Source organism: Apteryx mantelli, chromosome 14, assembly GCF_036417845.1.
Source record: "Apteryx mantelli isolate bAptMan1 chromosome 14, bAptMan1.hap1, whole genome shotgun sequence".
Taxonomy (NCBI): Eukaryota; Metazoa; Chordata; class Aves; order Apterygiformes; family Apterygidae; genus Apteryx; species Apteryx mantelli.
In genome coordinates, this window is record NC_089991.1 from 20,054,435 (window position 1) to 20,067,160 (window position 12,726).

Here is a 12,726-nt window from a genome sequence, read left to right on the forward strand (position 1 = left end):
CCTCAGGGCCTAAGTTCATGCTGGAACATGCTCTGTCCTCTCCTTCTCATAATTTTACCCAGATACTTCAGGCTCTGTCCTGTCTCCTTCCAATGTGCCATTACTGAGTAGCAGCCAAACTCTTCCCAACTTTTCTTCCCCTCTTTCCCTGTGGAATGAGCAGATAGATCCCTATTCCTCTTGCTGTTTTCCCAAAGGGGAATTAAAGATGACAGCCCACTTACGAAATGTCATATACAAATCGCAAATGAATTAGGTGGTTTTGGAGCTAAGCGTTAGATGGAGTGCCTTTATTTCCCTTGATTTGTCTAATGGGCAGTAGGTCCTGGCAAGCAGCAGTGAGGCCAATTGGTTGTGTTGAGTGAGGTTTGGAAGTTTTGTGATCTGGTATTTATTAAGGATTGCTTTGTCTGAATACTGACTCTCATGATCAGATTGGAAGAGAGCTGAGCTTGCATGATTTGACACAGGAGAACTGGTGAAGAACTGAGGTGTCTGTAAGGGCTTTACATTTTCCTTTCTCAGGTGGTAGAGGGAATCTGCCTTAAACCCCCCCCCTACATTTACACTTTTGGGATCAATTCCATTTTGGAGGTCCATTCCATTGGATTGGCTCTTCAGTGGTTGCTTTGTATGCACGTGTCTCAAGAGTGTGTTTTAAACCATGTTTTATTTGGACTAAATAAGTCAATCAAAAAAGTAATAAGTGTTAATTAAGATGTTATGAAATTCTGCAGAGACAACTTCTAATTCCGTGTGTGGGTTGCGGTCAATTAAAATGGTGTGATTTGCCGTGTATTTACTTGCTGTGCTGCTTATGTTCTTCAGAAAGTGGCTCTTCTTCCCTTCCACCACTTCTCCTATTAGCTGTCCTTAACAGAGCCAGAAGACACTTTGTAGGAAAAGGATCCTGGGAGAAAACAAAGAATGAGAAAGGGCAATGACTCAAAAGTAATGAGGATGAGGGTTAAAAGTGAGAACAGGAAGACTAGAGACACTGAGGGGGATGATCAGCAAGAGGACCCTTAAGAGAAAGGGAATTTCTCTTGAATGAGGATGTAAACTTTCAAAGTTGTTTTGAGATTAAGCCTGTGTTTTTTAACTGTTTTTTTGTTTTGTTTGGGGGGGGGGGGGTTCATGAAGAATAACTGCAGGGAGAGTTGAAGCCATTTTGTAACATGTAGAGTTATTTGGCATCTCACTGCAGAAGCCACCTTTATCCATGCCTTACTCTCAACTTCTTTCCTGTTACTCCTTACATTTGTCCCAAGGCTTGCAATTGTGATATTTTCCCAAGGATGTTCTTGCTAAGAAACCTCTAGTAATGCAAATCATGGTATATTGAGGCACTGATGGTATATATCACACTGGCATTGCTTTAACTGAGTGTCACCTCCCCATGTACCTGCAGATTTGGAAGTGGTCTGTATGCAGAATGTTTTTGGTAGCACAAACTATTAATGGAACTTCTTTATACTTCAACTGTGTGCATCTGAAAATGGAGGAGGAGCAGAGCAATTGCGTGTTCGTTCATCCTGGGACACAGGAAGACCATGGTGCCCTTTCAGTTCCTTTGCTTTTTAAACTAAGTTGTGTTCTAAGAAGAGCCCAAGCTGACAGAAGGACCTACTGACAATAGATAGATGTGCCTGAAAAGAATGGTCATAACTAAAAGAGGAAGAGAAACATGGACTGGTTCTTTAGGTGTTCCTTGTATGTGTGTGTGTTGGTGGGGAAGGGGGTTTAGTTAAAAGCTATTTCCATGTGGAAGACTTGAAGGAAATGCTTAAAAGTATGGGTGAGGGGGAATTAAGGGGCAGGGAAAGGGTCCTGAATGCTGGAGGTGACCTTATTACTAAATGGAAAGCTTTACTCATTAGTCATTTGATTGTAGTTTTCCACTATCTCATAAATCTGTTGGAGAGATGCACCACTTAGAAAATTAAATACAACCTAAAAAAAAGTCAGTAACCTCAGTAAGTGCACTAGAGTGTTATTAGGCTCCTTTAAAGCCAGCCTACCTAGTGTCATAGAGAGTGATATGTAAAAGGAATAGCAAAGATCTGTATTGATGATGACTACAGAGTGGAGATGTAATACCTTGCCTGGGTGTAGTACAGATTGCCAAGGCTACACAACTTTTAGAGCAGCTTTGTGCATTTCTCTTTTGTCAAGATGATTTATTGGTATTGATTTTAAAAAACAGAGGTCAGTTTTTCCCCACCATAAATTTGTCAGTATGTGGAATAAAGTTTGCCTACTCAGCCTCCTGCCAGTGGAGTAGCTAGGGGCAGTAACATGTCATGGGATCACTGTGATGAAGATAAAAAGGGGATTGAGCCCTTGCAATCTCCACAGACCACTTAAGGACAGGGAGGTTGGGGGATCTTGGGTTCTTTTTTAGGGTCACAAACTAAGAGAGATGTTTCTGCTTGCTCCCTCTTGCTTTATGGATCTAGATAGTCCTTTCCAACTTATTCATCCCCCAATTACATATCTTGTCATAGCCTTCTACTTGCTAACTTGGTTCACAACTACTTCTCAAGCTTCTTCTGTCCTGCTTGTTCTGATCCTTCTCTTTCCACCTACTTCCTCCTCCAATCTGTTCTCCTTCCCCTTGCTATTGCTAGCAGCACTGTCTTTCCCTGATCAGTCATGCGCTCTCAATATTTAGACAATGTTTGAGCACCCTTGCAAGCTCAGTGCTCCTCTGGTAGGCTCCTCCACCTGGTCCTTATTCTACCTGTTGGCTCCTCCTCACACACCCTCTTCTTCCTTTCTTTCCTCCAACCCACTGGTTCCCAGGCTCATTGCTCAAGCAATCATAACTAATGTCTTCCCAGATGATCAAGCTTCTGGCCCTACTCTCCTCCCCTTGACTTTTCTCCTTGGCTCCTAGATCAAATCTGCATTCTCAATCAATGACACACTACCTCATGACCCTGTGTGGCAGGAGAGATGCACGGCTGTAACAGCAGGCCAGGTGTGGACTGGATCATATTCTCTGCTAAAGTTTCTCACTTTCCCTGCTGCAGCTTCTGAACCTCATCAATCTCCTTCCTATTCTGAGCTAACTCGTGTCCCTGGAGTGTGTGAATCTGTTTTCCTTTCTGTGTTGCCTGGCTATACTTGAAGTATCTCTGAGAGCATAGCAGGGACTAGTGCCCTCATTTCGGTTGTGGTAAAGAACAGCAGTTACAAGTAAGGCCAGCCCTGCTCTGCTGCTGCACCTCTGAGTGCATGGAGCATTCAGCTTTACCTGAATGTACCTTACTGCCTGTAGGGTTGCCAGAGACTTTGCACGTGCAAGGCGAATGGGACTTCCAGAGATATCTTTTTGCTGAGCTGTGGCCCTGTGATTTTGCAGAAAAACTGCTATGTTTGGGTATATCTTTGTGGGAACGGCAAAGACAAAGACCCACCCATCTGTCATATTTTTCCAGGTTCTTGTTCTGAGGTCAGGTATAGGCTACAACTGCTCTTCAGAATGATCAGTAGAAAATTTTTTTATACCACCTTGTTTTTAGACAAATGAGCTGTTTTACTTGACTTTTTTGGTAAGTAGCAGGGTGAGGCAGGCACTTGTCAAGGAAAATACCAACCTGCACAACTGCATTTGGCAAAGCTGAGAGAAGGTTCCAGTGGGAAGTGCTAAGTGGCATCTGTTTGGTCTTTAATGACAACGTGAAGCCTGGGGTTGGAGTTATTAGTGTAGGCCTTAGTCCTATTATGTTTAATACCCCTGGGAAATCCAGCAGAGGCTGTGTACCAGACCCCAGGGGTTGTAGCTGGCCCATCTGCTCCTTTGTATGTGCCCATAAAGGGAATTTGACCTGTGTCTGTCTCAAAGCCATCAGACTTGCTCCAAAGTCTTGTTCAGCTGTGCCCAGGCAGAGGGCAGTGACTCGGTGTTGAGGGGTCCAAGATGTCACCAGTTGCTCGGTGCCTGCAGTTGCTTGCGGCTCTGATGTGTCTCATCCCCAAACTGCTCCTGAGACACTCAGTGCTTTGTGCTGGCACCTGGAAGCTGCTGCAGGGGCACACAGCGCTGCAGTGATGTGCTTTGGCATGCAGCCTCCAGAGTGAGGTCCTGCCCACTCAATAGCATGCCTGGAGCCCCACAGGGTAGGTGGTGAGAAGCCTGCAACAGCTGGGTGGGGAGGGACCAATCCTCCCAGAAAGAGTGAGGCTCCTCAGGCAGGGCTTGAGATGGTGACTTGCTGGAGACAGCTTAATTCAGGAGACTTCAATTAAAGAGGTTTATGTTTAAGAGCTGTCGAGCTGAAAAGCTCTGAGTTAAGGAAATATTAAGTTTTGAAGCTTAACAGCTTGGAACTTTTTTTAGGGAAAAATGAAACCATGGAGGAATATAAATCCAAGAAGCCAAGCCTTAGGATTTAATGCACTGTGAAGGCGGGGAAGTGGAATTTCTCGCTGGTTTGTGTAGGGTTGCCTGCAGAGGTTGTCTATTCTTACTTTCCTTCAGAAGCATTCAAGACAGCTGCTGTGTGCTTTCCCACATAAGCTGTGATGCTCCTTCTGGGCAGTGCTACCAAGCAAACCCCGTGGGCATCCTTCCCAAGGTGCTGCCGGGAGACTTACGGGGCTGCTGAGCTGGAAGGACACAGGCAAGGGGGTTTTACTGGTGGAGGGGCTTTGCACAGCTGAGGTCAGCTGCCCAGGGGAGTGACATGTTGAACTACTGTATTTGTATCTCCTTTAGCTTGAGATGGCCATCATTTTCAATGCTTTCCTTTTCCCCCTCCTCCAGTGATAAAGCACTAAGGTTTATTTAATGAGTGTACTGGAAGTTTCAAAGCAATTGGAGGTTTCAGTTCCCAAATCCTATTGAAATCCAGGAGGTGTTTCAGTGGAGGGGGGGGGAAATCCTTGAAAATGCTGGCTGCTGAATAAGAGACTTTGAGTTTCTTTACTTCTTTTCTTTTTTTTAAAGTAATGATATACTTTAGAGTAAAGGCTTGTAGCATGCTGGGTTCTCCCTTTGGATAGGTGTGAGATGTGTGTATGGTGTATAGTTTGAAGAGACATCACTGTTGTGTTAGTTCCCAAGAAATTCAGAAAGGGCAGTTGGTTCCAGCAGAACCAAACCTTGCTCTCTCTGGAGCTGGGATCTGCGTGCTGGCAGTGCTGGGCAGGCTGACGGCTGCTTTGGGTTTTTCCTGGTCTTGTCTGTCCCCCTGAGCCCTCTAGGACTCGTGGTACTCTGTGCCATGCTGGCTAAGCTCTGTTTCCTGTGATGTGCTGCAGAAGGCCATCCAAGCTGTTTATTTTATGTTATTCCAATATTTTATTCTATTTCATGTTTATTTAATATGCATTACATGGTTTTTAAATCTTTGTTCCCCAAAGCAGGGGTTACTGGTGACCCAAAAGGCCTACACTGTTCATTGCAGTGAAAAGTCCTGCGCAGCTTGCCTGTTAAGTCTCTATGAGCTGTTGTCTATCGTCAAGGGAAAAGGACCACAGATCATCCTCCACAGCTATTCTCTCCTTAATGCTGAAGGACGGATGTATTTTCTTTATCTGGATTCCATATGGAGATCTTCATCTCTTCATCTGGGCTTCCAAGCAGCTTGTAAATGACAAAATTATTTTTGCTAAAAAGATAGGGTCATGCCATACCTGTGTCCTAATGGGGCAAGACATCAGGTCCCTTGACTGAGACCCTAAACTAACTAGATCCTGTGTTACTGGATGTAGTTTTATGGACGGCTGCCAGCGGAAACCAAGTAACCTATTTTGTGGGTTGTGTCCTAGGCTAACAACACCTTCCCCACTGAAAACTCTTACTGATGTACTGAAAAACAGCAAAAAATCTTCACAAAGCTGAGAATCTTTGCACACCAGATGTTGATCTGGTCTCTGCTGTTGATTTTAAACTGCTTTAAATACAGCTGCCTGTGTTGCATTGCATAGCATGTGTATGAACAGCATGCCAGTTAAAACCAGGACAGCAGCATGGATGTCACTAAGGAGAACGTGAAGGATCCCGTGTGTGTGCCCAGCAGGATCGAACGTCTTTGCTGTGCTTTGGTGGCAAGGACCCAGTGCGAAGAAAAGGGTTATACAGGCAAATGTCCTCCCACCCCAAATGCATGCAGCCTTATGCAAAAGTAAAAGTGGTGCGTGTGTCAGCTGTGGAGCTGGGGCAAGGTGGTTTCCGAGGGCATGTGTACTTGTTCTCTCATCCGGATGCTAAGATGTTCAATAACGCTGTACCCTCCTCTCTTGGGGCATCCAGGTGCCTGTTTTAAAACAACGTGTAAGAATCTTTGAAGCTTTTATCTTTCTGTCAGGTCCGGTTGATACTGGCTGGTGTTTAAAATCTTCTAGGTGCTTTAGGAAACACAAGTAAAAATCTGGGCAGAAGGGAGTGTAGTGCGCCAGGAACAGCGAGAGCATTCAGGCTTGCAGGCTGCAGATGGGTGTTCATGTGCATGAGTTGCCTTCTCCACGGAGGCAGTCAGCATCTGCCCCGCTCCCGCAAAGCCCGAGTACCCCCTGGTGCCAACGGGCCGCATGAGCGGTGGCTGCAGGAAAGCCGGGAGGAGCCCGTGTGGATGTGTTTGGCTGTGCAGAGCGGACAGGTAACAGAGGGAGCCGCGCTGCTTCAGAGCTGTGACTTGTGGAAGAGGGAGCCAGGTAGCTAAGAGCATAGGTATGCATGGACATGAGGTAGGTTGAGTATCTACCAAACTCTTCTGCCTAATGATAGCTAAACTGTTGTGCTTGCGGAGTAATGGCTACAGCATAGCACGGCTTTTGTTCCCTGGCCTGGAGGGGATTAAACCTACCACTTCTTTCTGTAGCCCCAGCGCATTTTACATGTCACACACACAATAATTCTCAGTATAAACCCTCCTGTCTGAAGACCAGTGTGAGTACTTCTGATGTGTGAGGGGCCAAAACAAAAATCTCATCCTCTTTGTGCATGGGAGGAGAGAGGGGCATGGAGCAGCTGTCCTGCTGGGCTGCTTTGGATTGCTCTGCCCTGCCAGGGTGGCTGGCGGGGGCTGTGTGCTCCCACGCTTGGGCCCTGGTGAGACGCTGCTGTGGCCACATTAATGGCAAGGTCTTTTCCCTAAGGGACAGCTGGAGGCCATGAATCCTTTTCCCCTTAGTCCTGTTTGCATCAGGAGATTTAGGGCTCTGCATTTGCAGGATGAATTTGTCTTTAATCCTGTGTGCTGGTGTGGCTTAGTGCAGTCCAGCGCAGGAGCGGCACTTCTCACGTGGTGTAGGCTGGCATCTGATTTAAAGCAGGTATAAAGCACCAATCAACCATCTAAAAACTGGAAAATTGCCTTCAGCCAGGAGAAAACTGCTTTTACCTGAGGGCAACCTAATGTGCTGCTGTTCCCTGGAGGGCAAATGCAGCGCTGGAGGTGCTGAGGCTTTGGTGGGAGTAAACCTGCTGGTGCCAGCCCTCGAGCCCTGCCTGCAGCTGCTGCTTCCCTCGAGCGAGACTGTGGCACTCCAGCGTCACTGCACTTGTAGCTTGGCATAGCTAGCGAGCATAAGGCATCCTAATGCAAAAGCCCTGGGGATTTGGGTTGTTTGGGTTTTTTTTTTTGTTTTTTGGTAGTTAAGGAAAGCTCTGCTATGCATGTTCTGATTTACAGTTTTGAAGGCATGGTGTGGGAATTCACATTTCTGCTTTGACTGTGTTTATGCCTTTGTATTTCAGTTCAGCATTTCAGTTCACTTTGTATGCCTACAGGCATTCCCAAAGTCTGGGCAACTGCCAGAAGGACTGCGGGTAGGCGTTCGCTCTGTGCTGAGCTTGCCGGCCAGCTCTTTCTCGGCCACCAGTCTCGGTACAATTCCACCATGGAGGAGTTAGACGTCCAGTTTGGGTTGGTTTGGTTCCTCCATGTGGTGCACGATTCCAGCAGGCTAAAACTTAAACTCCATCCTGGGTTAACTGATAAGTGGGGCTTCCCTTCTTTTGGCATGCAGTGAAATGGGGGAACTTCAGAGGCCAAGCGCTAATACCCAGCAGGTCCCTGGCCTCCGAGCCTGCTAGCTTGGCAGAGCACCGCTGCCCAGCGGTGGGAAGGTGGGCACAAAGCACCAGCATTGCTAACCAGCCAAGGCACCACCGGCTCTGCTTGCATTTGAACCCCTGCGATGCAGAGCTGTGTGGCTACTCTCCTCTGTCTCCTGCATCGCCAGCGTGGAGGGCTGGAGAGAGCTCGAGGAATTGCGCTGTGCACCTCTCCGTGCTGCTGCTCTTTGTCTTTTGCAGGATTTTCATGCCTATTTAAAAAAAGGCAAATGAAGGCTGTGTGCTTTGTGCTTCCAAAGCTCCAAGCCTCCAAAGCTTTAGTCCAGAGCTTTGTGTCTGGCTGAATTCGAGTCCTATTTGCTCTTCTCTGTGCTTCTCCCGCAAGGTTGCGACCAAATGTCACCGTGCAGAGGCCGAAGTCCTCTCCTCCTGCCTGTTGATTCAGAGCTGTTTTGTGGTGGCTCTTCTGCCAAATGGAAGTGGTTGCAAAGCATCCCCTCCCTGTCTGTCTAGCCTACCTGGCAGAATGGTTCCTAAAATCCCTTATTATCGTGGGATGAAGCTGCCTTTTTGTGTGAAAACTGTGTAAAGCCAGGGAATGCACCACATCCCTTCTAAAAGTTGCCTGTTTCTTTAACTGTGGATTTAAACTGTAAAAGTCCTCCTTAGAAACAAGTTGCTTTTCAGTAAGAATTACCTACAGAAGTGATCCGAGGCCAGAGAGTCAGAATACGAGGGGAGCAAAACAAGCACAAATTTGCTGGTACGCAGCAGGTTTGAGACGTGCAGCTAAGCTTTATCTTTGTAAAACAGGAGCCTGGGCTGCTGCTTTGCCTTTAAGCCTAGGAAGTAAGGGAGCAGAGGGCCGCAGGTGCTGGGGCAGTGGGGTCGGAGCCGGCATGTTGCGGTGCTCCGATGTGGCGGGCGCCTGTGCGGTTTCTGCTCAAACGTGCCCCTCATTCCTTGGCCCTGCTGGATCTGCTTCGCGCCTTGTGAAATGCCTGCTGGTTCGGTGATATGGACCGCTGGAGCAGAGAACGGGCAACTCGTTTATCACTAGGGGCAACCTTCGCGGCTGTATGAGCGAGAGGTCGTTCTGATCCGGCTTCGGTCTGAGCTGGTGAAGAGCAGTAACTAGGCCAATAAGCCACCGAGGGCCCTGCAGGACGTGGTCTTGATTCAAGCATTTGTGTGTGTGCCTGGAAAGCCTTAACCTGAGGAGATCACAGGGAGCACGCGGCAGCAGATCAACCCTACCTGGCCAGCGTGGCGGTTAATAAAACTTAGTGGATATCAAGCTCTCGGAAACACACTGCACTGGCTGTTGTGCCATGAATATGCTGTATGGAAAATAAACTGTTTAAAAGAAAGAGGTTCATTTTCCAGGGGGCATTTGCTGTGCTGGCTGGTCTCACGTTGGAAATCAAATCCAATAGCAGCCTTCACCAGTGAAGGAATGGGCATGGTGGCAACGCTCTTATTTTTATATACGCCTGCACTTGCATATACGCACGCTTATAGCAACATGTGACCGAGTAGCATTGCTGTTTTTCCACATATACATGAGAAAAGAGCTGCCCCTTCTATTTTCTGCTCTCTACCATGCTCTTCAAGGCTGGTAGCCCAAGATTTGCTTAATATTAGCATCAGTTTCCAGATAATTATCAAAATTTTAAAAACTAAAGGGCTTTGCCAGACTACTGAGGCACAAAATGTAGGTCTGGTTTAAGTAAATAAATTGCATGATTGAAAATTGAAGAGAAATGTTTTTGTAATTAAACAAAAATCTAGTGTGCGCTCTCTTAAGCAAACAAACATGTTTTCCCCTGGCAGTTTTAGCTATTTGAGGCATCCAGGCTCGGGCTGTGTCCAGTTCAGGTGACTCGCTCCCTGCAGGTCTCTTCAGTTACGGCAGCTGAAAATGAAACGGGGAGCCCGGCCGGTGGCCGGGCAGCTGCTGCTGTTGGACAGCCGGCCTGGCTGGGTCCCGAAGGCCAGGGCCAAGAGTCTCTGTTTTCCTATGCACAGCTCGCAGGTCTACCCTACCTCCTGTGATTTTCCCTACTTCTGGGACTGAATTTACAACCTTTAGCACCAAGTTCATGATTTTTTTTTTGCCCTGCCACTTCCATTTCTGCACAGCAGTCCTGGGCTGGCTCATACATTAGGCAAAGACATCAGAAGTTGCTCTATAAAGGACCTTCTCTTGGAGGTGGGTGATGGGATTGCAACCAAATGCTGTCAAGGGGATGCAATGGCTTCCTAAACTACATGGGTGACGTTCAGGAGGCTTTGCTGCGTCACCAGAGCCTATGTGGATAGTGGCAGGTCCCCACCAGAGGTCCAGAGGCCCTCATCTCCGCATGGAGTCCTGCTGACATCAGAGGGTTCCCTCTTCGTGTCCTGCTGCAGAGTCCCAAGGGTGAGATTTGTCTCGCTGGTATTTCTTTGGTTTGGTTGCGTACCCTGGGGGTTCCTGAAACCCTCTGCAAGCATCTAAACTGCTGCGGAGTCAGCCAAGTCTCAGCCGAACTCCATGCTTGAAGAACGAATGTGGGCCGTATAAAGCAGAGAGCTGTTGCAGTATCTCTGTTTCAAGTGCGGATGCGAGGTTCCTGAAGGGTGGAATGGCTGCTAGCAAATAATTTAGGCTATTTTGGGAGGGGACTTCCACCTCTTCCAGCATGTGTCACTCATGGCATTTCTAGCATTTCTACATCAGACCAACCTGACAAAGGCATGGAGTACAGAAGTATTAACGTTCCTGTAGATACTGGGATGTTCTCAGATCATAGGGGCGTGCTGGGATTTCGCATGGAAGATGGGGCCAGTCAGCATCTAACCTCAGCCACCAGCCACTCTCCAGCCCCGCGAGAGGCGCCGAGACGGGGCAGGTGCTGCAGGTGAGCGCGCTTTGCTAAGGGCTCTGCTTTAATCCTTCCTGTGGTTCACGGGGGGATTCAGACTCTCGTTCCAGAGGTTATGTGAAACCGTAAGAAAGCAGACCTGTCTCCTGAGAGTGAAAAAATGTGGCTTCTCCAGAGCAGGAGGCATGTTTACCGCGTTGCTAATGGTGTACATCCAGTTGTTTCAGCGAGCACATGGGCCCTCCCGCAAGCCCGATAAATCCTCTCCATCCACATACCGCCGCTCAACCATTCCCTTACAGAAAGGCTGGGCAAAGAGTGAGAGACCTTGCGTGATGTGCTGCACATTAGCAACGTGGGCTCCTTTTGGAAGGAGTGAATCTCACGTTTGCAACCTTTTTGCACGGGAAGAGCCCTGCTGAAGGAAGGGCCATCCTGGCTTGGTCTCTCAGCAGAGCCTCAAATACTGAAGCCTTCACAGTTCAAGCTCAGCGCTTTGTCTTGGGCCCAGAGATCCTTCAGCACGGTACAGGGAGAACAGGGTGACAGGTTCCTAGCAGGAAGCACCGCTAACCCTTCTTCCTTATCTAACCTCCCTCAAGGGCCCTCGGAGGCCTGTGTGCATTTCTAATGCCTGTTTGCATCAGCAGGATTTACGGGTGTAAATAATGGTCCTCCTTAAATACCCTTTCTGAGGACCTTAATGCAGCCCACATCAGTTAATAGCGGCAGCCAGGGTACTCTCTGCGTGTTGATCGTTATTATACCTTTATCAGAGAGGTAGGGTAAGCAGAGACGTTGGCAGTTTAAGTGAGATACTTTGGATTTGAAAATGTGATCAAGACGCCCTGAGTTCCCTGTTGCAGTTGCTCGGTATTTTCTATCGTGCTGGAAGGAGGAAAATTAGATGTTTTCAACTGGCACGAAAATTCACCTCTATTAATGTTTGAACTTTGGGGCTTGCCAGGACAAATCCATAAGCTTAATAGTAATAGAGAGCAATAGCTTGCTGCGATCACTGCAAGGACAAGAGGCTGAACAGCAGGCTCTGTTTTTCTGCCTGTACCCTATTTCTTCAAAGATAACTTTGAAGTTAGGAAGGGGGAAAGGGGAAGAGGGCTGTTCATGAAACGGGAGAAATCCGATTTCCCCCAAGGAAGCACAAAGCGACATGGTAGCCAAGGGCTTGTCGAATGGGCTCTGCAGCAAGCTGGGTACAGTAAAGCAGTCCGTGTTCATCTGGTGAGTCCACGGCAAACTCACTTTAACCAGTCTGAGACAGCTCTGGGCAGCGGCCGTGCAGGTGTGCTCGGACATTTGGAAGGGCTCGAATCAGCCGTTCCCTCTGAGGTACCACGTCTCGGGAGCGGGCGGCGAGCGGAGCTGACAGGCAGCAGGTCGGGAAAAGTCGTTCATGAACTGACCTATTTTGGGGCATGTGCAGGGCCAGGGAGCCTCTGCTACCAGCCTCGCACCTCCCGCTGCAGCTTCTGGCTGCGGACAGCAAAAGCATCAGGGCCCAAATCATACCCTGTGTCTATTTTTTAAGAAAGCTCTGAATAATTCTGTGATTGCTATTAGTTTCGTTGGTCAGGAAAGCTGAGAAGGAGTAATCAGATCTCGTGCTTTTGGTTGACGATGGGTGGCTGGAAGGGTTACGGAGGAATTATTTCCTTGTGCCCTCCCGTCTCCTGGTGGCTTTGCAGAACCGTTACGTGCGCTATGCAAAATCTCCTTCACCATCTGATACCGGCCATGGCCAGGCTTAGTGGAGTGATGGTCTGATGCACATGGAGAATCCTGGGCTTTTCCACTTGGAATAGCGTGCCT